The sequence below is a fragment of the Sparus aurata genome, chromosome 7 (genome assembly GCF_900880675.1).
Source record: "Sparus aurata chromosome 7, fSpaAur1.1, whole genome shotgun sequence".
Taxonomy (NCBI): Eukaryota; Metazoa; Chordata; class Actinopteri; order Spariformes; family Sparidae; genus Sparus; species Sparus aurata.
Genome location: NC_044193.1, coordinates 9,505,144 through 9,531,525, shown reverse-complemented (window position 1 = coordinate 9,531,525; position 26,382 = coordinate 9,505,144). Strand labels below are relative to the sequence as shown.

Below are 26,382 nucleotides of genomic sequence, written 5' to 3'. Positions count from 1 at the left end.
TGTAGAGCGTAAGCCGAAATGTTCTGGAGTCAATTAACCGTACTAAATGAGAAATGTAATGAAATGACTTGCCATTCGTAAAATGTAAACCTGGGACTTGTGAGATGGGGTATATGTAAGATACAAAGCCATTCTCAGGCACAGTTCACAGACAACAGTCTGAGCTTTAAACTCTGAGTTGACCAATTAGCACCTTTCTTCATTTGAGAGCAAGATGAAAATATCAGCTCCTATGTTTGTTAATTAGCGCAGTTTCCTCGGAGGATCGGGGCAATTAAATCACGTTAATTAACAGCCACCGCCCCATGAAGGAGAAGGATGACAAAAGGCTGTGGCGTCGAGGCCAGCAACGGGATTGGACGAAGCCAAGTGTGGATCAACAGGCGGGCGTGAAAATGGTCGACAAACACCCACAGACGATGTCTTTTGTTTGTGTGTTTTCTCTGGCGTCATGTATGTCGTTAGCGCCTATTTCATCATTCTATCTGCACAATAGAAAGCCCCGATGTGGCTCTGAGCCAAATCTTTGTCACTGAACTCCGACTAGGAAGATCAGACCAACATGATGACGCTTTCTCCTTTCAGAAAGCATCGCCTTGTCTGTGGAGAACCCTTTGCAGCCGCAGATGCTGAATAAAAGGAAAAAAAAGACACTTTTTATAGAGTACCCTGTCATAATGGCTTTGGACTCATTCGCGGTAAAAAGCGGCGAAATGAGCAGAAGAAGAAGAGTTTTTACCGTCACTGTTGACTAATCTGTTCATAACAGCAATGTGCCAAGGACAGGAGAGTAAAACAGAAAAACAGACAAGAGAAACATAACAGTGAGACTTTTCATTCAGATGGATAATGACCTTTAAATTGAGTCTAAGGGGTGTTACGTGAAAACATCCTCAGACACGCCGAACTCTCTTGTTTCATTATAACTGCAATTTATTTCCGTGCAGCGTTGGCTGGGTTTTTTGCACGCGGCCCTCCCGGGCTTCGCTCTGCCGCTGTTATCTTTCAAAGGACAGTAAGTGTTATTACCCCTGCAGATGAGACAAAAAAGAAATAATGACCCAAATCCGGGAGAGACCTTTGATAGTGGCGAACAAAGCTCGGGAAAGAAGAGGACAGGGAAGGGGAACTGTGACATCCTTTGCTCGCCTCAGCCAGGAACTCACAGAGGAAGTGTCAATCTGTCGGAGGCTGGATATAATCTTCAACAGCGAGACGCATGGGGCGATCATGGTGCCCTGTCACCGGTAGTCCTTGTCGTTGATTAAGGCTTTTCATCCTCCGTTGGGCTTAGCTGTGGGCTGAGCGCACTTTGTCTTGTGACATGCGTAATTTCCTCCTCACAGTCGCCCCATCTTGATAGTGAGCTAATAGAAACTCTCTCCAGATCCGCTCCTAATGAAGACAGATCCTCTGATGGCCGGGCACTCTCATTTATATTAGCAGTCTATCAACTTGTTTTAAGTAGATTAGGCATGTTCCGTGCGACAAGCAAAGAGGCGAAGGTATAAAAATAATTCACAAAGGGGATTTTACAGAGAATTATTTGCTTTAATCCATATCATAGGGCCCGCTGAATGATCTCCAGACACTGAGGAGCTGGCAGCGCTGTCAGCAGAGATAGTAAATCAGATTCTCGTAGATATCCTCTGAGGGTTGTCTGAGCCGATTGGTTTAGGGTGGCTGAACAGCTTTGTGAGACGTACAGCTGCCGGTGATTATTATTTTCATTATCTACTGATGTGTTATTTTGGTGCTCCATCTATAAAACGCTGTAATTGTGAACATTTCCTGGAGCTGAAAGTCAAGTTAAAACGCCTTCTTTCGATCAACAAAAAGTCCAAAACCCAGAGACACTCAGTTTATTATGACGCAAAACGGATGCAATTCTCGTATCTCGGAAGCTGGAACGACTTCTGACATTTTTTCTCAGACACTAGCCCTTTTCAGATAGAAAAGGCGGCACATTTGCTCCAAGGTAAGGACGGCCTGTCTTTCTAAAACGGAGGCGTAATATTCCTCCTTTTCCAAAAGCCGCCTCTGAGGTAGGCGTAAACATGTGACGTGACGTGAAGCTCGAAGTTGGGCTGTGAGCAATGACAATGAATGTGTCTTCAAAGTAAGAGCTTTACATTGCACCCCATGCTAGCATCTCCCGGATCTCAGCGGCTGTCCAGTTGCTCATCTTAATATCCGCGGATGAACTGATGGACTGACTGCCGTGATCAGCTGTTTCTTGGTTTTAAAACTCCCCGGCTGTTGGTCGCACAACAGTGCAGGTCATTGACACCTCCGCCCACCTCACGCAGGGGTCGGCACATTGCTGCCTCGTTTTTAGATAGCAGGCGAGGCGGAAATAAGTGATACCCTCCGAGGCGGTAAATAGGCGGACAAAAACAGACCCCCAATTTGCCGGCCTCTGTCTAAAACCACGGACCGAGCCGCCAAAAGGACGGGCAAATTGGCGGCTTGGTGCCCTGTCTAAAAATGGCTAATGATGCAAATAACAAGCCTTGCAGCCAGTATTAAAGGAGGGGGGGGGGAACAAGTCCCACACGCTATTCAAAATGATCTCAATCGGGGGAAACTTTGTTCATTTCTATTGCCATAAGCACATCAGATGAGAATACGAGGCGTTTAACCCCCATCGTGACGTCCGTTATATTTATAAGCTGAAGCTGAAACCCCAAAGTGTAGCCTAGACGCTGGTGACGGGACGGAGATGAATTTGGTGAAGATCTGGATGTGGAGAGGTGAACTCAACCTGGACGCTTAACATAGTGTGGGGGTGGAGGAGTGTCGGGCGATTTCGCACTGAAGCGGCTGACAACAGCAGAGGGGGTTTAAAGTTTGACAGCAGCGGCGTGATTGGTGGACTTAATCGCGGCTAAGTCTGGTTGGTTTCACTGAAAGGGTAAATGTCCGTGTCAGCTGATTAGGAAGTGCAGAGAGCTAGAGAGAGAGAGAGAGATAGAGCTGTGAATAAATGAGTGTTGAGATAGTCTTCCTCATTAACCTGGCGCTGAGATTTATTCGTTTTGACCTCCCCACTTTTACGATGTTGAAGATTGCATCAGCCTAACCAGTCGGGTTTGTGTCTGTGTCAGTGCTTTGTGGCTGCTTATCGGGAAAAAGCAAAAACCAATGAAATCTAAAAAGGGAAATTGTTAACTTACCGAAAAATCAAAGCTCGACATTTACTTAAAGGTCCATCTCTACGCCTGAAAGCTATTATGATGTCATAGAGCTAACTTAATGAACCTGCGTGACATCACACCACGTCACCATGTCAAAAGTTTGCATAATCTCTAGTCTCGCTGGCTAGTTTGGCCTGTAAGAATCGATCCATCACAGCTGCTCTGTTGTCGTTAGCGGTGCTGGGTCAGGCATGTTTGAGCTGACCAATCAGAGGGGAGAAAGGGTATTTGGGGAAGGGGGGGAGGGGCCTTAAAGAGACAGGAGGTGAAAGCAGAGGGGAGAATCCAGTGGTGTGTGTTTTATGAGCATTAAAGCATGTAAACCAAGTCTAGCAGTCACCCAAAATAAAATGATGATCCTGAAAATTATCAAAATCTCCTAATTCATTTTTGCGTTAATTGTTTTAGCTCTACTATTCTATGTAAATAAATGTCAAGCAAGGAGGCTACATACATCCAGACTGTAATTACGCATCGTTCCAAGTGAACTAAATGCAAAATTGACCTTTTCTTTTTTGCTTTTATTTTGATTTTAGCCGATCTTTAGCTCAAAATTACAGAAATCCTTCTGTTCGGTGGACTGAAAACCACAACAAACAGAGTGTAGGTGGTTATTAGACAAAATACAAAGGGGGGATCCTACACGAGTTACCTCTAAGCTTGCCATGTCGTCCTTTGAGGTTGTATGTTTTCATTACTCTCAACCAGACTGACATTAGCCTCTAATGATCCTGTGCATCCCACTCAATAAGCTCCAGGGAGCAGACAACTCTCTCTCCCTCTCGCACAGCCTTCGCTTGATGGGGTTTGTTAACCAATTGAATCATTAATAATTAAGTTCAACCCTTTGAAAGGAAAATATTTGGGGATAATAATTACACTATGTTTTCAGTGAACATTTTGCAAACATCTGTTGTTGTTCTTGTTTTTTTTTTTCTGTTCGAGTATAGATCATGCAGTCCGGTAGTGTGTGGTTACATAAGAAAGTGGAACACATGATGTTAATGTTGCTCGCGGTCATTTGTTGCAACTGTCGGTTGTTTGCCCTATCAGTTAATCTGCTGATTGTTTTCTCGGTTTGTTTGTTAATTCCCAACAAATTAAGTGGGAGAAAAAGGGGTCAGAGCTCAAGTATGAAATCTTCAAATTGCTTGTTTTGACCAACCAATCCCAAAGATAATCAAACTGTTATATGAAACACTGACAGGCAGCAAATCTTTACATTTTAGACACTGAAATAGCAAATTCTGGGCATTTTGTGACTGGAAAGGTTGAGTTGATTATGAAAATTCTTAATTTCCTGCTGATCAACTACAAATAATGATTATTTCCTGTCTCATTTTTTAAAGTTAAAGTTAAGTTAAATAATTAAATGTCTAAAATTTGAATTAATACAGAAAGTTTAAATAAAACATAAGGCCACTATCTGCCTTCAGAAGTCCTTTAATCCGCCCTCGATGGCTGTCAAAGTGAGCTGTACTGTGCACAGTTGGATATTGGACACATCTTTAAAAAAAAGAAAGCCTGCAGCTCTTTGCCATAAATGTTAGATGATCTATGATTGGGGGAGATGTGGAAAGTGTTTGACTTCATCCAGGCGTCCACAAAGACATTCTTTAGTGTGTGTAGCTGGGCGTGCAGCGCCCGTATGTTGGCCTTATTATCTTTGAACACTTGAAGACTGTGACATAAACAATATTGGATGGTCTCATTGTGACGCACCCGCAATCGGCAGATTGATCGACTCTGATGAGACGCTTTCACCATTTAATAACTTACATACGTACCACTATATTCAACCACAGATAAGAAACAGAGCTCATACTCCAACTTCTTCAAAATGTAAATCTATAGATTAAAAGCTGTCACAAATAAGAGGATTAACACATTCTGGTTACTTACTGTCTGATTCTAGGATGAAATAGGATAATATTACAACGGCATCTGGGTTTTACTTTCAGTTCAGCGTAGACGGCGAGTCTAAAAGTATTTAGAGAAGTCGAAGTCCTGCATTCAGAATCCAATTTAAAGGGTGAATCCACCACTTTTACAATTTAAAGAGTGTTGACAGGTCTAAGGCAGCAGTCCACTGGTCTGCACTGCACTCCTATAACACTAACTCATTATGGGAAGTTTAAAAGCGAATGATCAGAATCAAACCAGAGACATCACCAGTTTTAATTCCACGCATTCTTCTTCCTTTTCAAAACATGGCGGCCATATTTCCCCACAAAACTGAGTGACATCAATGGAGGCAATTGCTTCAGATTGCTTCAGATCCACAAAAGGCTTTATATGCTACCATTTTTCACAAATGCCTGTAAACAAGACCTGTAAACAGTTTACCCTTTAAGGAAAAGCACAGAGGTATTATTATGAAAATGTGCATTAAAGTACTCCTTCAGCAGAAACGCTGCCCCGCTGACTGAGAAATGAACCTGTAACACATTATATATCTCCAGAAAACAGCGATAAGAATCATCTTGTGTACATAAAAGTCACTCATGTCAACCCTTGTTTTTTTCAGGCATCAACACTGTTGTTTGAGTCAACCACTAACAGAGTGCTTTCCAGTCATTCTCCAGTCTTTCATGAGCACTGTTCCTACTTCTACCAGTTTCACAATCATTCCACTTGAAATAACTATCATCTCTTATGTCCTATCTGTCGAACAATTAGAGTTTAGTTTGAGTGACAGAGGTTGAGTGACAGGGAATGCTTCGCCAATCTACTGTTTAAATTTAGCACCTTCACAATTTAAGAAAGCTGCCACAGGTTTGTTTTTATCTCTGCGTCGTTGTCCTTATGGATTATCCGCATTAATGTGTATGTATTTTGCCGTTGTGGTCGGTCAAGGTGAAGACTGATCTTTAACTTCAAACTATGCAGTCCAGCGGTTTCGAGATTGATCTGAGGGGTCATGAATTAAAAAAAAGGGTAGGAAAGCAGTGAAAAATGTGCATGTCTTTTTGGACCTTTCTCGAACAAAACCATCTTAGAAGGATGAATGTCTGTTGGCGGAGCCACTATTAACTCAGAGACACCCAAAACATGTGAGGGGTTCCAAACCGTACATTGTTTGTATTGAGTTACAAGCAGAAAACAGTGAAAACCACTGACTTAATTCTTTATTTATTATTATTTGATGAGGCTATCCAATGTTTTTTTCATGTCGCATGCCTGTGGCGTTGACATGTAGTGCAGTGGATTATTATGAAGTAGCATCAAATGGAATGGACTGTCTTTCTTTTCGTGATTTTTTAGGAAGCATTTTTTTTTTTAAAGATTTCTTTTGGCATAGACACCTTTAGTAGACAGATAGGAAATATGGGAGAGAGAGGGGGATGTGACACGCATCAAAGGACCTCCAGCTGGAATCGAACCGGGGGTCGGCTGCATTTATGGCATGCGCTCTAACCACTCAACCACCTGCACGCCTAGGAAGCATTTTTAACAGTGTGGCCAGGAGACTACAGAGGAAAAATAGCCTTTACTCATGTATTACCTTGTGTTCTATTAATTTGCACTGTCCCTTCTAAGTAAAAACAATCATACTGAAGTGCTGTACTTGAGTAAATCTATTTTCCCCCGCTGCGTATGCCAAACTACATACAACATGATTTCATTCCTGACATACACGCAACATGTTTTATTTTATGAATCTCATCCTATGCTCCATGTTGTTTGTTGGTTGCCCCAAAGTTGTCACACTAGATGATCCAAGCAGCTGGAAAAGTTGCAATTTATTTTTGTACCTTGTGGGCAAATACAGAGGTCTAAATTCCAATAAACATCTAAGCTGTGCCATTACATGCAGCCCCAGCGCTCTGTTGCCGGAGATTATTTCAGAATTCGCCCCCTATGGTCATTTGTGTGCGGGGAAGTGCAACTTTAGAGGGTGTGTGTGTGTGTGTGTGTGTGTGTGTGTGTGTGTGTGTTTGTTGCGTTGGACTTGGTGGATGCTAAACCCTACAAACACATTAACATCAAAGAAAAACTAGGCAAATACGCATACATAAAAAAAAGCTATCGTGCTGCCTCGGTTTGTGCGGAGGAAAGGCCACCATACGAGGAGGAGTGAAAAAAAACGCAGGAAGTAATGTTGCGGGGGGGAAAAAAATCATTAAATGGAAAAAATCATGACTTCCTGATGAAGCCTCAGCGACGGCTCCCCTGCTCCTCATAATTGAAACAATGCTGCAGGATACCAGAAGTCAAGAAGGCACATAATGCATAACGGCGCGATGAATGTATGTGGTTTAATAGATCGTGAAAATGGCAGTCTGATGACAGAGATGGAGCATTTCATTAGCCAGCCTGAATCGAGTCTGTACGGGTGGCTGCTGTTTCACTCTAACACACTGTGATGAAAGACTGGCTGTTAGAGTGCACACCTGGAAGGACAGCCTTTTTTGTTCCCATGATACCCTTAAACTGCACGTTCTGAAAGCCACTGTTATTTTGGATTCAGATTTAAACTGGTAAAATAACTGGACTTGTTGAGCTCCTAGTCTAAAAAAAATGAAACAAAAAACTCTAATGGAATCCTTAATACACTTGTGCTTTATTGGCGTGGAGAGAATCATTAGTGGCCTTTCATCCGAATGGCTAATTGTCAGAGTTCAGGTACAGAGCAGCTGGGAGAGGACCTAAGTGGAAGAGGAGATTGTATCAAAGGCGCGTTACTGGAATCGGTGGTTGAGAGAAAAACGCTAACAAAGAGGCGACTGGAGCAGGGTAACAAATCTGACAGCTCATTGTTAATATTTGGTTACATTTTTTCATAGTGCAAGCTGCAACTTTCATTTTTGCAGTCCTGTATAATAACCATGAAACCAAACCCTGAGCAGTTTCAAATTACCTGAGCTGGTTTGACAAAAGCAGTAGAAACAACGAAACAGCAGCCCGCTGCTTTAGAAATAGAAATGACGGGTGCAGGGAAGTGTCAGGAATCAACAATGAACAAATCTGCAGCACTCGCATCCTTTATTGTCTGCAAAAAAATCGTATTATATATCTTACATAATGTCTTTTTTTTTTGGCCCACGATACAAGATAAGACACGTCACTGACAGTTCCATAAAATGCACATCAACTTGAAAACACATAAGGAATACATCGCCAAACAGCCAATCATTCAGCAGGTGTGTAGTTGGGTTGCACCGTCGCCGTGTGACTGACAACAACAAGAGGGCAGATCAGTGCTGAAGGGATGAGATGACGGAAATGTGACTGTAACAGGACAGGTTGGGGGGGTATTATTTGTGTTAATTAGACAAATATCCGAACACTGTTATGTGTTAACTGTGCCTGAAGACTACGACAAACTATTTTACCACCTTAGCCGTTTCCACCTGCTCCCACATCTCAAGACACAACAGGCAGCCCACGATGGACAGGTACACAAAAATTCAACCTATTTTTAAGCCTGGTCTTTAAAAATGATTTTTAAAAAGAGCACAGATCAGGAAAACAGAAAGAAAAGGAAATAATTTAAGAGGCAGTGGGTCATTTACATGATATTAGAATATGTGTATCATTATCAATATATGTATAAACATATGATATAATGATAATGTCAATGATCCTGTTTACCTGTAGAACGATCTAAAAAGGTGTTTTTTTACTTTCTCGGTCTGTTGTTCCCTCTTTCCCCACTGCTGCCATCAAATTCAAACCAAGCATATATTTACAAAAACCAATTGAAGTTGAAGAGGTTGAAGAGGTCAAATATGAAATACATGGTCTGTACTGTTTTCATCTGGATAATTGCGGTCTGTTTGTTTCATGCTTATTATAGCGTCCCAACTTCTTCCGAATCATGGTTGTATAACATGTATTTCCGACGTAACGAGATTGCAGCAGCTGAGGGCTGGAACGCTTTCGAGTGACACTAATTCAAGTATTTGTCTTTCATCTGGCCTTTTTTAATAAAGCGGCCATACATTCATATCCCTAAAGCCTACAGTATGTGTGTTGGTGGTATAAGAAGAGCTAAATCTAGTGGAATGTCCCAATATATCAAATGCACTGTGTGCCGTGTGCTAATGCGTCTCTACATGGATAAGACATCCAGAGAGGAACAGCCTCAGGCGTTCTTAGCCGTGCCGCTGTGTTTGCGCGCGTGTGTGCGTGAGTGTGCTTCATGCGGCCAAGTTAGGAAGCAGCCAGGGTCCAGAATAATGTTTGTATTGACCGAGGGAGAGTCTGCAGAGCCCCCATTACTGCCACGCTGTAAACAAAGACAGGACGCAGACGGGGAGTCCGAGGCATCTTGACACTCGAAACAAACATGATTCACAACAGACTTGTTCGAGGTGCTGTCCACGTCTCTCAGCGAATCTGTCTGAAGTGCCGCGAGTCGGCAGTGGGTTCACTGAAGGAAACTGAAAGCACCGTTTCAAACACTGGAGTCTTTTTCAAAACACTGGACATTAATCTTAGATCACAGCCCACAACGTTCAGCTTATTTCCCAGGTACAGTTGAATCTTGTGATGTACCAGTACAGCTTGTACCAATTCATGTACAGTATATAACTGAGTAGAGTGCATACCTCCACCATGGCCCAACAGTCTCCCTTTTGAACTCACTCGCAGAGACCAGCCACCTGAATATGCCTTATTTTTTTTTCATCGCGCTTTATTCCCTGAGCAACGTTAGAGAAAGTCTGTCCGTCCCTTTCCTCAGTTCATCCTCTGCACTCCACTTAATTCTTACGTAGCCTAAAGGGACTGTTGTAAAATTACTATTAAATTAACCTTTGAATCTGCTCAGCAGTTTTTGTTTAATCCTGCTGACAAAGAAACAGCCCACAAACAAACACAGCCTCCTCAGTGAAGGTAACAATTCAGGATCTTAAAAAAGACCTTGTATTAGGGATGCAAAGTTTAAGCAGCTTGTTTAATTGATGGTTGGCTGCCTCAAAAATCGATTATTAATTCATTATCAGATTCATTATCAGAGTAGGCTAAAATTAAGAGCAGATAGAGTAGAAACCGAGTGGCATGAATGACCAACTAAATCCACCCCATATTGAGGTTACTTACTGCTATGTCTTTTTGCATTTTATAAAAATTCTTATAATTTCATTAAATACATTTGTTTTGTTTTGACATGTTTCATAATCAACTATTTGTCATTTGTAGAAAGATTGTCAGTTAATACATTTCAAATCAGTTCAATTCTTAAAGGCAATGAATTGGTTAACAATTAATTATTAACACCCTGACCTTATACTCTTGGAAAAACCTTCATTTAAATGCATTCAAGAATGTTTTATGGTAGAAAAAGAATGTATTAAATGTAAATGATTGACCATGCCACCTGGAAATGGCATTTATTACTCATTTGCAGTCACAGTCTGTCATGAAAGACACCTACTGCCTCTTGGATGATGTTTTTCAATCATGTACAAAGTCCCATAATGCTCAACTGAGCCTCCCCCAACAATGTTTTTCTTCTGTCTCCGGGAGATAGTGGCTGTCGCCTGGGCAGGCTGTCTCCGTGTGTCTGCCTGTGTGCAATATGAGTAACCCTTTTTAATTTCCCACTTACAGGTGTCAGACATGAAAGCTGGGAGTGGTAGACAAGGTATCCCATTTTGCTGCCTCTGCATTAGTAATCAGGACTTGGTGTAAATACAGACATCTCATTACCGGTGAGCTGAAGTGCGGTGCCGAGGAAGGGCAAGGGCAATGACAAGGATTCTCTGAGTAATGGGCTCGAACAGATCAGCGCCCCATTAACTGGACCTGCGGTGCACTGTAGTAGCCATACAGGCCCATTACAAAGCAAAACACAACCAAGTGAGACAAGTAAAGCCTCTAATGGCAGTCTCCTTTTACAATCTAATGTCGTCAAACACAAATTGGTGGAAGCTGTTGAGGAATGCAATATTGACAAAGAGCGCAGGAGATGCTGAATAAAACATCATCCTGCATGTTTCCTTTTTTTAATTGGCTGTTTGTTTGATTGTACTTGAGCTAATTTGTGCAAGCCAATCAACGCTGACCTGAGGTACCTCGCATGCACTCCTGCAAAGTCAATATGCTAATGCGTTTTGCTGAGACACAGCGACATCGTGCCTCCTCTTATTTGTCCCGAGCTTCCTCTCATGCTTCGTTCATATTTGATTGTGGACTTGGGCGAAACGGGGAGAGCATGGGATCGCAATTAATCACGTCCGGCGTCTGCCAACAGTGATACCTATATTGGTCTTCGAATCAGCGTAGGTCACGGGATGAGTGCTTTTTGCATCCATCTTTCTTTAAGGCACCGGCGGGCTAATGAGAAAATTGAATCTGAGTGGTGGATCTATATGCATTCACTGAAGAGAGGAACAGGAGCCCAACAAGATTACCGCCCTAGGTTCACAGTGTTTGCAGAGGGTTTTCCTTTGCTTTTACAACCTGTCACATCGTAAACACGCACCAAATGTGGGAGAGTTTTATTCTAAACGGTGTGTGACTTTATGTTGAATTAGAATTTTCTAAATCCCTGCAATAAACTCACCCATCCAGTCCAACTGCACATATAATTGAATATTTCCATGTGGCCCTTTTCTGTGGAGCCAGCCACTGTGGCACACAAATTATAATCAAGGCCAGAGGAGCACACGGAGAGCTGGGTGGCTGTTGACTATGGGATTTAGGAACTCGGCTGTGCCTTCCCACTGCTGCTGGCAAGAGATTTCTGCCAGGCACTGGTGTGCAGAACAAGAACTAATCTGGAGTGGTCTGTTGCAGCTAAAAGGAACTGGCCCTGAAGTCGTGCATTCTGGGGGAAAGTGGGGATAGTTTTTCTCCATGATTTCTACATTTGTCTGCTGTAGACCATGGACAATTATGCTACCATTTATAACACCAGACACTAGTTAGAGTGTCGATTTTCCTTGCCTAGAACAACTTAACGGTTTTGATTCAGTCTCAGTTTTATCTGCTGTTATTCTCGACACCGCAAATTCACATTATCAAATGTCCAAAACTGTCCTTTTTTTAAATGAGCTTTTAAATTAGTTTGTTAATCCATATGTTTCTATACATACTTTTTCATACATAAATTCAGTGTTGTTTTAACTAGCTTGAGGTTTGATTGCGCAAAGATTTTCACCTCATCGAATCTCTTTAGTCTGAAGATATGCTAATACGTATTCATGAGCTGTGGGCAGACCTTAGCACTGACAAAAAGAGTGGGAAAATGCCTCAATTGATGCATTGTGAGTATGAATGAAAAAAACAGAAGTGGGCCCCTTCGTGAAACACAACCCCTTGCTTTAAATCTTTTAGAACATAAAAATACAAGGAATGCATCAAATCTAGACTATTCCTATTATGAACATTTAATATATGACCAGGAGCTGCAGACTCTGCAGCAGGAAACTTAATCCAACATAACTTGGAGCTCTGACAACCCGCATCAGCAGAGTTGCCTTTCAGTTACATAAGCAGGCAACACAAAACAGTCACAGTGACTATCCAAGAAAAAAGGAAAGCATCGTTGATTCAGCAGATGCCCCAGAACCAGAGACAAAACTCCCTCCATAGACAGCAGCAATTATGACTTTTGCCCACTCTGACATTTCATTTCCCAATGACAGTCAACATTGGTTTCCTTTAACCTTCCCTAATCTTTATCATTGGTTGTGTTGTAACATTGACGACTGAGGTCCCTTGTAACCTCAGGGAAGTGATTCGAATCCAAACCATGATCTTTCCCTAAACCATGACGTTATTTTTGTGCTAAACCTCACCAAACTTGAACCATAATGTTGCCATAAAACTGATAAAAGATGTCATACGGGTCTGATAGAGACCATGAGCAAATGGGTCTGTGTTGTTCCGGAGAGCATGGACGGACAACTTATTTTATTTGCAGGACTATTTGCAATCACAGCTTGAACGACAGACTATTTCACTGTGTATGCGTGTATTTTGGCCTAAAGGGAAGGAGATAAACACCTTTATTTTGTGATGCTAGTACTGTCCACCCGAAGCTGCAGCGTCAACAGTAAAATATGTGTGATGTTCTTGTTGCTTCATTAATTTATGTGCTTGGCTAAAAACATTGGCTTCCTATCAATGCCAATTAACATGTCCCTTAACAAATCCTGTTAAAAGGACCCAGTTTGTTTTGTTTTTACTGAAACACAAACAAATATCCTCTGTTGTCATTTGGGATAAGTTGTCTGAATTTTTTTTATGTTGATTAAAATCAGCCAAACCACAAAAAAAATCACATTCCACTCCAACAATAATCAACAAATCTTCAGCTCTGTGAAACAGCTTATTGTGACACATATTTACGTATCTTACAAGGCAGTGACGTTGAGTGGTTGTAGTGATTTTTAGGGCAGTGAAGAAGAAAGTCAGGTGAGCTAGTATAAAAGAACGACAAAGTCCACATGGGAGTGGATGGTTGGGTCAAACAAGCACAGGACTTTCACTCAGGAGACAACTGTTCATGTCCAGTGTGAAACCAAAAGTCAACTGTGAGCTAGTTTGACTTGGTAATGTAGCTGAGTTACATCACGTGCATGACATAGGTACATTTGTGACTGAAGTAAGTAGTAATGCGTAACCCAAACCTCAATGTTTTCCCGAACCTAACCGAGTAATTTTAGTGCCTCAACTTAACGAAGTAGTTTTCTAACCTAAAACTAACCAACTACTTTTCTCGCTGAAACATATCTCATTTGTTTTGTTGCCTAAACCCATCCAATTTCTTTTGTTGCCTTAACCTAACCAACTATTTTTCTTACCTAAACTTAACCAACTATTTTTCTTGCCTAAACCTAACCAACTACTTTTCTTGCCTAAACCTAACCAACTATTTTTCTTGCTGAAACCAATCAAATTTGTTTTGTTGCCTAATCCTAACAACTACTTTTCTTGCCTAAACCTTACTAAGTTTCTTGCCTAAACCTAACCAAGTATTTTTCTTGCTTAAATCTAACCAACTATTTTTCTTGCTTAGACCCATCCAATTTGCTTTGTTGCCTAAACCTAACTATGTTTCTTGTCGAAACCTAACCAAGTACTTTTCTTGCCCAAACCTAACCAACTATTTTTCATGCCTAACCACATCCAATTTGTTTTGTTGCCTAAACATAACCAAGTATTTTTCTTGCCTAAACCTAACCAACTACTTTTCTTGCCTAAACCCATCCAATTTGATTTGTTGCCTAAACCTAACCAATTATTTTTCTTGCTTAAATCTAACCAACTATTTTTCTTGCCTAAACCCATACAATTTGTTTTGTTGCCTAAACCAGACCAACTACTTTTCTTGTCCAAACCTAACCAACTATTTTTCTTGCTTAAACACATCCAATTTGTTTTGTTGCCTAAACATAACCAAGTATTTTTCTTGCCTAAACCTAACCAACTACTTTTCTTGTCTAAACCCATCCAATTTGTTTTGTTGCCTATACATAACCAATATTTTTTCTTCCCTAAACCTAAGCAAGTATTTTTCTTGCTTAAATCTAACCAACTATTTTTCTTGCCTAAACCCATCCAATTTGTTTTGTTGCCTAAACCTGACCAACTACTTTTCTTGCCTAAACCTAACCAACTACTTTTCTTGCCCAAACCTAACCAACTATTTTTCTTGTCTAAACACATCCAATTTGTTTTGTTGCCTAAACATAACCAAGTATTTTTCTTGCCTAAACCTAACCAACTATTTTTCTTGCCTAAACCTAACCAAGTATTTTTCTTGGCTAAACCTAACCAACTACTTTTCTTGCTGAAACCAATCCGATTTGTTTTGTTGCCTAATCCTAACTATGTTTCTTGTCTAAACCTAACCAAGTATTTTTCTTGTCTAAATCTAACCAACTATTTTTCTTGCCTAAACCCATCCAATTTGTTTTGTTGCCTAAACCTGACCAACCACTTTTCTTGCCCAAACCTAACCAACTACTTTTCTTGCCCAAACCTAACCAACTATTTCTCTTGCCTAAACACATCCAATTTGTTTTGTTGCCTAAACTTGACCAAGTATTTGTCTTGCCTAAACCTAACCAACTACTTTTCCTGCCTAAACCTAACCAACTACTTTTCTTGCCTAAACCCATCCAATTTGTTTTGTTGCCTAAACATAACCAAGTATTTTTCTTCCCTAAACCTAACCAAGTATTTTTCTTGCTTAAATCTAACCAACTATTTTTCTTGCCTAAACCCATCCAATTTGTTTTGTTGCCTAAACCTGACCAACTACTTTTCTTGTCTAAACATAACCATCTACTTTTCTTGCCCAAACCTAACCAACTATTTTTCTTGCTTAAACACATCCAATTTGTTTTGTTGCCTAAACATAACCAAGTATTTTTCTTGCTGAAACCAATCCGATTTGTTTTGTTGCCTAATCCTAACCAACTACTTTTCTTGCCTAAACCTAACTATGTTTCTTGTTTAAACCTAACCAAGTATTTTTCTTGTTTAAATCGAACCAACTACTTTTTCTTGCCTAAACCCATCCAATTTGTTTTGTTGCCTAAATCTGACCAACTACTTTTCTTGCCAAAACCTAAGTATTGTTAGTTCCTAAACTTAATCAACACAGTGATGTTAATTACTCACCAAAGTGACACCCAAGAAAGAGCAGAGGAAATTTGTGACTGTTCAGAACTGAGCCACTGAACTAGAAATTAACATCTATTTAGTTATAATTAAAAAATACAGGTTCTGACTCTCTTTAGCTTAGTCTTACAGAGTGAGAAAAATATATTGGGTGATTAAGAATAATCATTCTGCTTAATTGAAAAAAATGTCTTGCCAATGAGCTGTACTAGCTTTACACTCCAGCCACATGTCAGAGTGATAAAGCTGCTTATCCACTGTGCTCCTCAAATATTTATCACGGTTCTTTATCTCACTTACATGACTGTGCAGGATAGACCAAAACGTTGTCTGAGTTATAACAGAAGTATCATTGATGTGGAGCCATTACTGCCTCGGCTCATTTGAATGAGTTCTGCCTGTCAAGAGGGGCACATTATTTAAAGAGTGAGCTGGAGCCAGTTTTGCTGAGGACAGCATGTGTCCTAATAACCTTTGCTAAGAACTAAGATTAATTCGGCACCTTTGTCAATGTGTCTCTGTTACATGAAACTCTCTCGCCGGGATGGAAAGATTATTTGCTCCGTTGTTTGTGTTGTAAATCTTGTAAATTAACCAGAGTGTGAGCGGATGTCATCCCTGATTAGCATCAACAGGCTGCTAATAAAGATGTTCAACCTGTGGGCGTGCCGCAGTGCCCGTGCACTCATTCTGGAGTTTACTTGCGTCGTGGCAGATTTTACAAAAAAAGCCGCTGGACTTTAAAACTTTATCCAAAATAAACTTTGTGAGTCCAAAGCATGCAACAAAGCTTTTTGATTTTTTTTTACGAATAGGACACTTATGGCAGATATGGAAAAGCCTTGTTAAAAGGATCACAGAGGAGAAGAATCAGCAGTTTGGAAAATAGGACTGAGCTGAGATTTTGAGGAATGGATCTGTTTTGGAGATCATCAGACTGTGGTCAGCACAGCAAGGCCACACAGACGGCCCCCCTGATGAACAGATGGGCGGCCAGGAGGAGAAAGCAGAGGAGGAGGCGATCCAGAGTGTGGATGCTCCGCAATCAAGAGGCGGTGACAAGGAACGACGTGGGAACGGATACCTAAAACCCATCTAACACGTACAGAGCGCACGTCGGCTCAGTCTGAGAGGAAAAGGAAGAGAAGCCGACAGAGGGGAATAATTTATGCCCCCCGCCCCCCATTCGTGCAATGTCAAACAAACTCACAGCAGCACGGAAAAAATGAATTACAAGAGAGGGAGGAAATGACAGTAAACATATCCTGGATGATTTTCTGGTTATAAGGGGGGACATTATCAGTTCTAGAACAGATTACAGTACGAGGGAACTCATTTGGATGTAAAGGTTAACAGTGGCCGGCTTTGTGCTGACAGTCAGTCTCTTACTTTGTTTATTGGAGCTTCTCCAGGCTTTGCATCTTAATGAGATGGGTTGGTTTTTTTTGTAGTTGTTTCTGGAAGAGTCTTCTTAATGAGGAAAAATACTGAATAATGTCTTGTGCCATTATAAACTGACAGAATACTGCAGGTGCTCGCTTAAACGTCCAGGTATCCCATTTCAAACAGGAGACATTTTCAAGTTAGTTTTTATGATGCAAGCATTTTTTGGGTGCTGTCAACAAAACATTTTTGTGGTAATTGCTTCTGTCTCTGAACTAAGCCTTGTGGGGGTATGTTTCCTCCCAAGCCGCCCACAGATCCCACCTCCGATTGGCAGACCCCAAGCTGAACTCTGGCCCGAACCCTCACCTCTACAGCCAAAACCAAACACAGCCGTTTAATTGGCGGATCTTGCTGTGGGTAGTGCACAGCTTCAGATGAGGAACTCAGCTTGGGGTAAAATGTAAAAAAAAAAAAAAAAAAAGGCCAGCGCTGCAAAATGTGTGTCTTTTAGGAAAAGAGAGCTTGTACTTAAAACACCTTGATATACTGTTTAAAAGCAGCACAGCCAAATAGTCACTGCAGGGCAAATGAAGCTTAGCATCAACATAGGAGGGAAATTAAACAGGATAATGAAGTGCAAAGCTCTGACGAAGGCCACAGAGCCAAAAGCGTTCATCATCAGTTTTTTTCTATCAGAGCGAGTTGACTGTAACTTGTCGTGAGCTCAAAACTGAAATCCGCAATCCGGCTGACTTCATACTGGGATTGATTTGTCTACAGCGGTATAACAGGCATAATAAGCTACTGTGAAGGTTGAGAGAACTCTCTTCTCTCCTGGATAATCACGAATGCTCACACACTGTGACTGCAGATAGAGATCTGCACTCCAGACGGTGTGATATCACTCAAAGGGAGCAGAATTAGTGCAGAAGAAGATTCAGTGAGCCTGTCAACCTTTTCTCTGGCCAGAGAAAAATCAAAAAGTGATAAAGCAGCACGAGAATTAAAACCCCGACTGGTATATTTCGGTGATATTGGGGATCACAGATATATTGGTATGGTGTCCAAAATGTGCCGATATGAAAGCTGGTAATGTTGATTGTTAAATCGTACAATATCCTGCTTCCATTGCTGTACGTGTGGTTTCTTCAAACAACCACATTTGAGGGATTATCACAACAAAATGTGCTTTACTCCAGAATATCAGCATCAGCATTGGCCCCAAAATCCAGTGTCTGTCCAGCTCTAGAAATAATTTTGATTGGTCTTTCAAAGTGCTTATTTTAGGGCTTCGAAGCATCAGTTTGTCTTGTTGTTCCTCCAAAAACGAAACAAAATGCTGCAAATGAATGTGTTAGTGGCTCGATGAGACACATCTGTGTGAGTGCAGCTGTTCGAGAAGACCAACAATGGAGAATTATTTCTGTTTTTTACTACTCAGGTTTTTGCTTCTTGGCTTCAAACGAAGTTTTGAGTTTAAAGAGTGTCGCCGAAATGAATTCTTTTATCACTTATTGAAATCCAGGGAGGAACTTTCACTGGACTCCAGAGATCCATTAAAAAAAAAAAAAAAAAAAAAAAAAAAAAAAAAAGAATGATATAAAAAGTGGGAATGGAGCAAATCCATTGCAACTCTCCCTATGAGAACACATTCTTTCTTTCGTTATCCACAAGAAGACTACACGTGACGAACACGTCGATGTAAACACCCCCTCAAGAATTAATTCCTTGAATGTTTCAACATATTAAATCAATCCGCCTCAGAGCGGCGGAAATACGAGCAGCGATCCGAGCGTCCTCTCTGACAGTGATGCACAACCAAGTGAGGCGTCACCAAACCATATGACCCACCGAGGCGTCATGTCTCACTTGAACATGATTAAAAGGCGAAGACGGTTTGCCACCGATACACACACACACACACACACACACACTATAAGATCTCACAGATTTCTGTGCGTCTTGATTTATTTATTTATTTTAAATCGCACCCACATCTTCTCCTCTGTCTCCATCTGTGCATTGATCACACCTATAAACTGCTCGGATGTGCTTGTGCGCATTGGAGGCACAACAGCGAGCCAAGTGGAGCGGGGAGCGGAGAGGGGCTTGCAGGAGGGGGCTCCCATAGACGCAGCTGATGAAGGGCTTCATTGTATTGCCAAGTCTCCCCCACACACACACACACCATCACCACCCCGTCGGCTCCACCAGAAAAAACGTCAGACTGGTTGCTCCTTTCAGTAAAGGTGATTCATCTGTTGAGTGTGTTGATCAGAGAGGGACCACAGCCCTCCAAATGACAAAAAAGCATTCATAAATAGCAGGGTTTCACCAGTACTGACATGAAGAGGGCTGTCAATCAACACAAAGATGACCCCGGTTGTTCGCACGTTGCTTGAAAGCCTCGCAAAACATCCCTCCAAGTAGCTTTACGCGCATATTTCGTGCACAGACAGAAATCCTCCACACAGCTGCGCAACTCCGGGACGATGCATGCCTGTCATCGCAGCTGCTCCTAATGTGAGACACCGTAAAAAGAAAAAAGGGAAAAACAGTCTTACCTCCCAAATCCTGTCCGGGGATGTGGGTGAGCCCAAAGTGGATAAAAACGAACTTCTTGCGTATCTTTTCCTTCTTCTTCTTCTTCCCTGCGTCTCTGTTTTTTTTTTGTTTTTTTTTTGTCTTTTGGCAGCGCCGGCTCCAGTCGCCTCCTCCTGTTTTAAACGCCAAACCCGCCACACGGGTCAAAAATCTTCCTCTTTTTAAAAAACAATAATAAATAAATGAAAGAAAGAAGGAGCGGGCAGATGTGTGAAGTCAAAAAATGCCAGTGAGTTGTGAGGTGTGTGTGTTTGTGTGTGTGTGTGGAGGGGGTTTGGTGAATGCGCCCTGTGCAGATGCGGTGTTACTCCCGGACGCGAGGCTGGAAACAAATCTCCTGTTTCTCGATCAACTCCGCCGCTCAGACGCTGTCCAGCAGCGAGTGGTGCTGAATGAGACTCCAGGGGTTGCAGAGATTTCCTACTTTTTCTTCGACTTCTTCTTCCTCCTCCTCCTCTTTTTCTTCCTCTTCCTTCCCTCCGCTCCTGCTTCTTCTGGTCTAACCGCACGGAAAGCTTCCCTCCCACCGCGCGTAAAACTGGAAACGATCTTCCCCCCAGTCTCTCTCTCTCTCTCTCTCTCTCTCTCTCTCCCTCCCCCTTTCTTTTTATTAAGCGCCACAAATTAGATCCTCACCATGGGCGAGCTTTGTCTGAGACCGCTGGTATAAGCGCATTCCTCAACTACAACACCAAAAAAGAATAAGGAAAAAAAAAGGGGGGGGGTGGCAGGAAGTGATCAGGACTGAGAAATCAAAAAGAAATCTAAATAAATCAGATCCGTGAGTTAAGACATGGGGTCGAGGCTGGAGATGCTTTGATCAGAATTACATTATTTGTATTTAAAGATGGAGGTTTCCAGTTTAAAAGGCTGCTGACGAGTCATTCCCAGACTTTTGACGTTTGAAAAGAGCTGGCTGCCTCCTTGCTGTGTGAGATGTTGCAGAGATCACAGCCCCGAGGTGCAAAACTGGAACGCTCGATGGATTGGGGTGGGGGAGGAGGGGGGGGGGGGGGGGGGGGGGGGGGGGGGGGCGCGCATTTTTACGCACACACCCAGGTGCGTTTGAGGGTCTGAGATCATCTCTGTGCGATGGATCGGTTGTTGTCCCCGAGCCTTTGCGGGTGTGGATGCTGTTAGCGGAACGTCTGGGGATTCACCAAGTTAAACAAAAAGAGAGGGAGGGAGGGAGGCAGGGTGGAGGGCTCCTCTCCAGGTCCAGGTCCTCTGAGTGCGCTGTGGTCCACCGACACACACGAGTATTGAATTTCATTCTTAAGGCGCCGACTAGCGCATCTTTAGGTCCACTGCCGCCGCTCCTCCCTGCCGCCTGTCCGCCTGTGATACCTCGGGAGCCTTTAAAGTTGTGCAAGAGAAATTACATGACACACACACACACGCAAGCGTCTCTCTCGTCGTTTACGCGGAGGAGTACTGCTCACCTCTCAGTGATTACCTCGGATCATCCCGCGGGTAATTTCGACTCGTTCGCTGGAATCGCTTTTTCTTTTATACCTTTATCATTACCGTGCTGATTGCACTTATTGATCCATCAGTCTAATCAGTCACGGCGCACTCGTCCAGTAATGAATGAACGGAGCCGATCCAGCTGTTTCCATCTGGAGCCGCTCTGCAGTGATCTGGAGCTCCGTCACAGATGGAACAAAGCATCTTTCTTGTGGATTTAGGGGAAAAAAAAGACAAGAAAAATATCTCAGTGTCTCACTGTCTGATAACGCACATGTTATTAATGGATAATTACCCATTAGCTAATCATTATAAGCTATTACTAACGACAACTGTCATGTTACAGGTTGTTGCATATCCCTAACTCCCATGAGACCTAGAGTGACTGTCCAAAGAGCTGCAGAACATCTGGACTCCAAATCTATTCATTACCGCCGTTTACAGCTGCTCACCTGATGGATTTCCGTGTGACAGCCCGGCCTAATAATGTGATAATACTTATGATTTATGATGGGTGAACGTGAGAAAGCTGTGAGCCTTTATTTATAACCGCACCGGCGTTCAGAACCGCAGGCTCGATGCTTCTCAATTGATTCATTTCCAGGGTTTGACAAGGCGTTGATCGGCGTTCAACACCTGCGATCGTGCGAATGTTAGCCGAGGCGTCGCTGCGAAGGCGTCAGAGGTGTTTTGGTCACATTCTCGAGTGAGGAAGGTTCCACTCCGCTGTTGACTGAGAGTCTCCGTGTCACGTCTGATAATGCGTTTCGGGTGACGCCATGATTGTGTGGTTTCTGTTTGGTGCCAGTTACGAACGCTGCCATCCAAAATAGAAACATACTCGTGGATCTTTCTCCATCTAATGACTCAAGTCAGCAGTTAAAGAGGCAGTTTTGGAAGACCTAGTTAGTCCATGCTCTGTGTTGCGGAGACTCTACTATTGTTAGCATGCTAACCAGCTAGCCCCAAGAGTCTGATAGCCCCCGGAGTTCACTTCCCAGGCTAGAAAGTTAACAAAATTAACCCACAAAATGTCGAGGAAGGTGATAAGATCACACCTATTCTCCTTCCCCAACAGAAAACAGCTGTGCGTTTAAGTTTTGTCTCCTTTGCTTATCTACAAGAGGCTTGATAGCCTCATTTGAGGTGTCATTTGTGTAAGAAATACCCAGAATTCAACGGTAGCTCCACTGCTTACTGCTGCTCAGTATACTTAAAGTGCTGCCCCTTCGCTGTAGCTATCTTCGGTTGTGGCATCTAGCTGCCGTAAGCAGGAGAGCTTAAACGGCCCTGTTAGCTGCGCACGCGCCGCAACCTCAGACGGCGGAGGGGAGTCATCACGGGCATCGAGGCTAAGTCGACCTGCCTTGGCCCCCAGAATTTGAGCGAAAACAGCCTACAAGGCTGACAAATGCTCATTGGAAAAACCAGGCGATACAGTACAGTGCTGATGTAGAGCCTCTCTGTCCAGGACTTGGCTGAGGACTAGGCATCAGTGGCGGGCGAGAACCGCGCATGAAGCCCGTATATTTTCACATCTTTTTTGGTGAATTGAGGGTTAATCTTGACCAAACGTGAGGTGACTGTGGAAAGACAAGCCGAGACTGTTTTGACGAGTTTCAGTGCTTTTGTGTTGAGTGTGTCGAGGCAACTAATCTTGTTTTGGAGTGGTAAAAGAGGCGAACCTGAATTGGACCAAAGTAGCAAACTCTCCCCGCTGAGACTATTGGGGGTTATCAGACTGTCGCCTCTTGCGGCATCAGGAGAAAGGGCGGGCCGGGGTTAGCTGTCTAGCATGCTAACTTCAGTAGACATCTCTGCAAGACAATCGTGCAATCAACACTCTGTCAATAACTTCAGTCCAGGCCGCTTCTTACACACTACCTCTTTGACTCAGCGTAAGAAACACGCTGCATTAAAACTCGACTACATTACATACAGCTCACCCAAAACTGTTTTGGTTCGTCCTCGATCACGGAAGAACACACAGAGAACATGTGTTTTCCGGCTCCGGACAAAACCATTAAAGGCAGAAAACGCTCTCATCATCCGGAGACGTTGTAGTTACACTTGGTATGTACCAGCATCCTCGTGGCCACGGTGGAAAAAAAACACTGCGGTAAACAACTTTGGATTGCCTCGTGTTTTTGTTTTTTTTCGTTGCTTGTTAGTGCAAAATTCATGAGAAACTGTCAAATGTGAAAAGCTCGTCAGCAGTTAGTTTCCCCCCCCGAATCAGAGGAAACAAGCCTCTGTTGCTCACAACAACAGTGATGCTAAGACGGCGCCGTGCCATGATATTATTATTGCATTCTCTGCGAGGGCCAGATTGCAGCCCTGATTTTTTAAAAACTCGGAAGATGAGAATTCACGACTCGTTCGGAGGGACGCCGTAAGAACAAGTGCCAAGATTCCTCATTATGTAAGACGTTATATCTGAGTTTCAGACGGTATGTATTTTTCTCACCTCTTGACTGCACAATTATGGGCTGAAAGCATTTGTTTTTTCCCCCCTGAGAGCGTTCTCGCTTAGAAAAATAAGAAATAACACAGTCAGAGGCTGGAAAGTATAATAGTGTATATAAGGGGGGGAAGAAATGTAAAACTAACCTTAATGGTCCACTGTCTTAATTATTGAATTGATGAGCGCCTTGGCAGGATGAATAAGTCATCTGAGGGTGTAATAAAAGTCTACTTATTTTCACCTCAGTCAGTCACACAAGCTTGGGAGGCCCATGAATTATTCTGTTCTTCCCTCCCAAACTGGTGATCCAACCAGATTGGGGTGGGCAGCAGGATTTGATTAGCCCTCCTCGAGCACTGCATTGATAGACTCCAGGATCCGGAGGGTGATTCAGCCTTGGCGAATGCAGAGTCACACCCATGTTTAAAAGCAAATAACAGATAAATCAAAATGAATTGTGCGCCGGTATGTCTGTGAAGTGAAAGCAGGTAATTACCGGGCGGGGTGTAGCGTCGCGCGGCAGTGGCTGGCAACTCTTACAGGAGCAGATGAGATGCTGTTATTTGTAGGTATTCGGTGTCCCCGCTCATATTTATGTGGCCATCTATCTCCTGTTAGGGTGGTGATGCGGCGCAGGGCTGAGGGGGAACCGGGCTAACAGGGCTCCTAATGAAAGAATCGAGAGAGGGCTGCTGCTCAGCAAACCGCAGCAAACAAGATCCTTCAGCAACATTCAGTTTTGTTTTTTTACAGTCTGTGTGACCAAGTGTATGTAGCACTGCAGATGAGAGGCTAGTTTTCTCTATGAATCATATATTCAAAGCAGCGGTCAAAGATTTAGATGTTTACAAACAGATGAAAAACCCAGAACCGTTTTTTTCACAGCATGACTTCTTTATGATTAACACATCGAGAGGAGCAAAGCAGCGCCTCTTAATGTTGAGTTGTGAGTCCGAGGCTTTCACTTTACATGCCACTGTGAGTCAAGCCGCAACCCTGCAGATAGATTATGCAGGCCAGATGCCAGGACTGACATATAGTTCAATTTGTGTCAGACGCTACGAGTACATTGTGTTTTGAACAAGACGTCAGGCCATCCCCAGATGGTTTTTTGGCAACAAATGGAAAAGCTATGTTTGTAGATGCAAAACGGCAAATTTCCGTCTATTTGTGTGAACATAAAGCAGGTATTTTTTAATTATTTTTTTGTATTTTTCATGCAACCTTACCAGAGCGTAACCTTACCAGAGCGTAAATACAGCATTGTGACATGAGAAAAAACATGAGAAAAACTTAAAATTTAACCTAAGAATATGTAAAGTTTTAACTGATCTTTGGTTTTGCAGACTTCTACTTTACCTTCATTTATTGTGGTGACTAGGTTGCAATTACATTCAAATTTACATTTACATTTAGTGCATTTAACCGACACTTCTGTCCAAAACGACTTACAATAAGTACATTTGTCACAAGAGAGAGTCATGCTAAGCGGGGTTGAGGTGAAGTCTGAACAAATAAGTCTTTTGCAGAGGATGGAGAGTGATTCTGCTGTTCTGACATTGGTCGGGAGTTCGTTCCACCACTGAGGTGCCAAAACAGAGAAAAGTCGCTGGGCGGGCTTTGTTTGCTCTCAGCGATGGGGGCACCAGCCGGCCAGCTGATGTAGTAGAGCGAAGTGCTCCCGCTGGGGCGTGTGATCTGCCCAGTGTTTGGAGGTAGCACCATCACCATCAGCACCATCATCTTGAATCAGATCCAATCTTTAAAAAAAAGAGCCGTTTGTTTGACCAGGAACATTTTGGCTCAGATTCATATGTTGTTGAAGCAGACGAATAATGTTTTGCATGTTTTCTTTCTCAACACATCCTACATCTGTATACAGATGCAGAGTCGCCTCTCTACACTTTCTTTGGACATGGGTTCACACGTGCCCTACTTGCACAGATGGGGCGAAAGTGACTTTAAGACAGAAAAAATGCAACCTTAAATCCAGTAAATCACTTAGTAAACAAAGCTGTATTGTGTTAACAGCAGATCGGAGTATCCATCTGTGATTGCACCTTACTGTAATCACAGATGGATCAGAAATGCGCCACCCGTTGCGTAACCCAAACAACAACAAGAAATAATAATGAGAGGAAGCGGGAATGTTGCAGTAGGGTGCTGGTGTTCCAGAGTCTGTCCGTCTGTCTGTCCGTCTGTCTGTCTTTCTGTCTGTCTATCAAACACACACAGCCGTCCAATCCTGTGGGAAGTGTTGGTAGAGGTTACATGAGGAGCCAGGTTGGGACAGGCACTCTGAGCCTCGAGACCGAGAAGCGGATTTCTGGGCGTCGGGCCATGGATCTGTCTGGCCCACTGTCACGCCTGGCAACACTGCAGCTCTCCACAGATGTAAATGTAAGTGCAGGTGGCCTCCACGGCATTAAGCATTGCTTAACAGTACAGTCACCTCTCTGACCCCATAGACTTCCATTAGAGTTGATGTATGTGTTTCGCCAGTTGGCACACTTCACTATTTGTTCGTGTTTATTCTCTCGGCGCTAGCAATCGGCATTTTCTTTTTATGTTCATCCCGCTTTTGTGCACACTTACTGACAGGATCCAGCAGAGAGACGAGCCTCGAGCTGCAAAAAAAGAAAAAAGCCTTTCAAGCCTTTTTACAAATAATGCATAGTCACG

General features: G+C 42.7%; 1 protein-coding gene across 2 annotated transcripts in view; it reads right to left on the bottom strand.

Moving 5' to 3' along the window:
- LOC115585312 (metabotropic glutamate receptor 4) overlaps window positions 1-20,734 on the bottom strand; it is a 204,148-nt gene extending 183,414 nt beyond the window's left edge. The window contains exon 1 of one of the 2 annotated variants that reach the window (XM_030423609.1): window positions 19,730-20,734. The gene's annotated coding sequence lies outside the window, so the exon portion shown is untranslated. The remainder of the gene's footprint in view (window positions 1-19,729) is intronic. The other variant, XM_030423608.1, reaches the window with a different exon arrangement.
- Between the last annotated feature and the right edge of the window lie 5,648 nt (window positions 20,735-26,382).